Below are 4,600 nucleotides of genomic sequence, written 5' to 3' on the forward strand. Positions count from 1 at the left end.
AACACCTTGTTTTGGGCTAAAATTGTATCAACATGGTTCAGCTCCATGACTCCCTTAGTGTTGTGTCTCTCTGAAGCATAGTAGTACTCATTCTCAGCCACTGTCTCAATCACTTCAATGGCTTCTTCCACAGTCTTTTTCCTGTTCAATGAACCTCCTGATGAATGGTCTACAGCCTTCCTTGATTCATAAGAAAGTCCATCATAGAAAATATGCAATTGCACCCAGTCATGGAACATGTCTGGTGGGCATTTCCTTGTCAAATCCTTGAATCTCTCCCATGCCTCGTAGAGAGTTTCACCATCTTGTTGTCTAAAAGTCTGAACCTCAGATCGAAGCCTATTGACCTTTTGTGGGGGGTAGAAACGTGCCAGAAACTTGCTTTCCACCTCATCCCAGGTTGTTAGGCTCCCCCTTGGGAATGATTCCAGCCACTTAGCTGCCTTGTCCCTAAGTGAAAATGGGAACAAGAGCAGTTTATAGGTATCTTCCTGGACTCCATTGGACTTCACAGTGTCGCAAATTCTCAGGAATTTTGTGAGATGTTGGTTTGGATCTTCATTAGCACTCCCACCAAATGAACAATGATTCTCCACAAGTGATATTAGCTGTGGTTTGAGTTCAAAATTGTTGGCCTGAATGGGTGGTTTCTGAATGCTGCTACCACAATTCCCAGAGGTTGGGTTTATGTATGAACCAAGAACCCTCCTCTCAGGAATGGCATTGTTTCCATCAGCTCTCTCATAGTTGTGAACTTCTCTATCCATGTTGAGATCTAGAGCTTCCTCAAAATTGTCCTCAGATTCTCCTTCAGATTCTTCTTCTCCCAGTACTCTCTTCCCTCTTGCTTCCCTTCTAAGTCTATGAAGGGTCCTCTCTGGTTCGGTATATGGAGGAGTTGATGTCTCTCCTCTCCTACCTGTCATACAAGAACACAGCACAGGCAACAAACAAGTAAAATACTCTTGGTTAATGGAAGAGTATGGTTAGAGCAGTTGAGGAATTAATTCAAATAGTTAGTGAGTCAGTGAGTTAGTTGCTTGAATTTAAAGGCATAAAGAAAGAAAGCATGTACAGAGTGCAGAAATTAAAATTCAACAAATAACTTGAACTGAATTAACAAAGCAAGAAAAATGCTCAATCTAGTTAACTTCCAATTTGAGAATTGTCAATCGAAAACCAATCCCCGGCAACGGCGCCATAAACTTGATGCGCATAAACTTATTATGCCACGATTTAGGAAATTGCACGATCGGCAAAATTCCTTCCGGCAAGTGCACCGGTTATCGTCAAGTAAAAACTCACAATAGAGTGAGGTCGAATCCCACAAGGATTGGTTGAATGAGCAATTCGGATTAGAAGTGTGTCTAGTTGAGCGGAATCAAGAATTAGATGAGAATTGCGGAATGTAAAATTGGCGGGAAACGTAAATGGCAAGAAATTGAAATGGCGGAATCTTAAATTGCATGAATTAAAGAGCAGAAGCTAAATTGCTGAAATTAAAAGGGAATGGGGGTGATTGCATGAATTGAGTTGCAGAATGTAAAGAGAAAGTGGAAATTAGAAATGGGGAATTCATTGGGTTATAGGAGATATTGAGATCTCCGAATCAAAACATTTTTATCTCTTCCTCAACCAATGCGTTCATTGAATTTTGCTTGGCAATCTTATATGATTGGATCCCAATCCCTTGGCTCACCAATTCTCTCTAAAAACAAACAAATTCCCAATCCCTTGGTTTAAATGTTCATAAGAAGAGATGATGCTCGATCACTGATTATACCACACAGTTTCTTGAACCACAATTTGGTAGGATTACATGTCACAATATCCATCCAAACCCCAATCCAATTCACTGTGAGAAAGCTTCTCTAGCATGAATCCTCCATTCCTTTCCCAAGGTTCCGAAGGATTCCAATTATGGGTAGTTTCTTTCCCAAGACAACTACCCAATGGAATTAGATCGAGAAGCTTTCTAACAAAATTCAAGAGAAAAGATTGAAGAAGAAGATAAAACTATTATTGATTCATTGAATTACAATAGAGCTCCCTAACCCAATGAAAGGGGGTTTAGTGAGTCATAGCTCTGAATTCAATTACAAAGGTATGAAAACTAGCAAAATGAAAAGGTCCAGTCCTTCCTAACTTAAATTCTATCCTATTTATACACTTTCTATATTGAGCTTCTGTTGTGTTTCTTGGGCTTTGAGGCCTTTCCCTGATTTCCTTTTGCTTTGGGTTTATGGTCCATAATCCTTGATGAGGCTGTGATCCAATTCTGTAACATTCATTGAGCAAACTTAGTGATAAACAAGTAATGACACAAGACTCAACAAATTAAAGCTCCAGACTCATCAATTCTTCAGGCCCAATCCCATAAACCATGATATTCAATTGGGTTTCATACCATAATACGTTTAAGTTAATGTTTGTGCTCAAATGCTAACTTAAACTTCAATATATTTGGCCCAGAAACCTCTTTCAAAAAGTGGCGTTTAAGTTGAAGTTTAAGTTTCAGTTTAAGGTTAAACTGAACTTAAACGTGGAAATGGAAGAAAGCAACCCAGGAGTGTGAAATGGCGAACACGTTTAAGCTTCAGTTTAAGGTTGAACTGAAGCTTAAACGTGGAAATGAAGAAAGCAACCCTGGAGGAGCAATTGGGTCGAACACGTTTAAGATTCAGTTTAAGGTTAAACTGAAGCTTAAACGTGGAAATGAAGAAAACAACCCTGGAGGAGGAAGATAGTCGAACACGTTTAAGCTTCAGTTTAAGGTTAAACTGAAGCTTAAACGTGGAAATGAAGAAAGCAACCCTGGAGGGGAGAAATAGTCGAACACGTTTAAGCTCCAGTTTAAGGTTAAACTGGAGCTTAAACGTGGAAATGCTCCTGGTGCCTTTCTCACTTCTGGCGTTTAACCTCCAGTTTAAGGTTAAACTGGAGGTTAAACGTGGAAATGCTTCCTGAGTGGAATTCTCATTCTGGCGTTTAACCTCCAGTTTAAGGTTAAACTGGAGGTTAAACTTCAGTTTCAGCATTTCTTAGCCTTCATGATTCTGGCGTTTAAGCTCCAGTTTAGGCTTAAACTGGAACTTAAACGCCATTTCCAGCTTTATATGGCTTGGTAGTTTAAGTTCCAGTTTAAGCTTAAACTGGAACTTAAACTCCACATGTGATATTCAAGCTTCCTTTATTGATTTTGTTGCTTCCTTGCCTAGCCTCTTCTTCCCTGAAATCATCCAAACAATTGCATCAAAGTCTTGCAAAATTTCATGAGAAATCTTCCAGTCATAGCATTCAAGTAATATAACTAAAACTCATGGAATTTGCATCAAAATCATACTGTTTGGATGGTTCATTGCTTTGTTATTCATTTAACCATTCTTGGTTACTTTAAGCTCAAGAAAATGCATAAAACAACTAAAACTAACAGAAAAATGCTAGTGAAACTAGCCTAAGATGCCTTGGCATCACCGCGCGCCCAGCACGAAAAGGCAGCGACGCAAACGCGTGACTGACGTGGATGCGCGCCTTGAGCAGAACACAGATGACGCGTACGCGTGACCGAAACGAACGCGTGACAAGGAAAACTCCCAGATGACGCGACTGCGTGACCCACGCGGACGCGTGACCGACGCCACGCACCCGAAACGGTAGAAAATACTCCCAGCGATTTCTGGAACCCTTTTTGGCCCAGATCTAAGTCCAGAAAGCACATATTAGAGGTTATAAAGTGGGCGAATGCATCCATTCATGGAGAGGTCTCCAATCATTCACTTTTCATAATTTAGATGTAGTTTTTAGAGAGAGAGGTTCTCTCCTCTCTCTTAGGTTTTAGGATTAGGATTCCTCTTAAAGGATTTAGTATTTCAACTCTTTATCAGGTTCAATATTCCTTTTACTTTATATTTCTCTTTTACTTTCAGATACTTTAATGCTTTCCTTTAATTACTTTTGTTGCCAAATTGGCTTATGAACCATTCATGTTAGGATTTTCTTTAATTAATATAAATTGAGGTATTTCAGATTTATGATTCTTATTTAGCTTTTTATATTCTTGGCTTTAATTGATTAACTGGAGGCTCTTGAGTTATTAAACTTATCGTGATTGTTAAATTAATTCCTCTAATTGACTAGAATTCCACTAACTCTAGTCTTTCCTTAGGAGTTGGCTAGGACTTCGGAAATCTAACTAATTAGTCCACTTGACTTTCTCTTGCTTTCGTAAAGGTTAACTAAGTGGGGTTAAACTCAATTCTCATAAGAATAACGAGGATAGGACTTTCAAATTTTCATACCTTGCCAAGAGTTTATTTTATAAGTTATTTATTTATTTTTCTTGTCATTTAAATTACTTGTTCCTTACTTTCAAAACCCTCAATTTACAAAACTCATAACCAATAATAAGAACATACCTCCCTGCAGTTCCTTGAGAAGACGACCCGAGATTTGAATACTTCGGTTATCAATTTTTAAGGGGTTTTGTTACTTGTGACAACCAAAACGTTTGTAAAAAAGAATGATTGCTTGGTTTTGAAACTATACTTGCAACAGGAATTTATTCTGAATTCTAAACCGTCAATCTTCCGTTCTTCAGTTG

General features: G+C 38.7%; 1 non-coding gene across 1 annotated transcript; it reads left to right on the forward strand.

Moving 5' to 3' along the window:
• The first annotated feature begins 237 nt into the window (after positions 1-237).
• Positions 238-341, forward strand: LOC112787124 (small nucleolar RNA R71). The gene has a single exon (XR_003194555.1). It is a non-coding gene; the product is annotated as a small nucleolar RNA R71 (small nucleolar RNA).
• Positions 342-4,600: the final 4,259 nt, after the last annotated feature.

Source organism: Arachis hypogaea, chromosome 20 (assembly GCF_003086295.3).
Source record: "Arachis hypogaea cultivar Tifrunner chromosome 20, arahy.Tifrunner.gnm2.J5K5, whole genome shotgun sequence".
Taxonomy (NCBI): domain Eukaryota; kingdom Viridiplantae; phylum Streptophyta; class Magnoliopsida; order Fabales; family Fabaceae; genus Arachis; species Arachis hypogaea.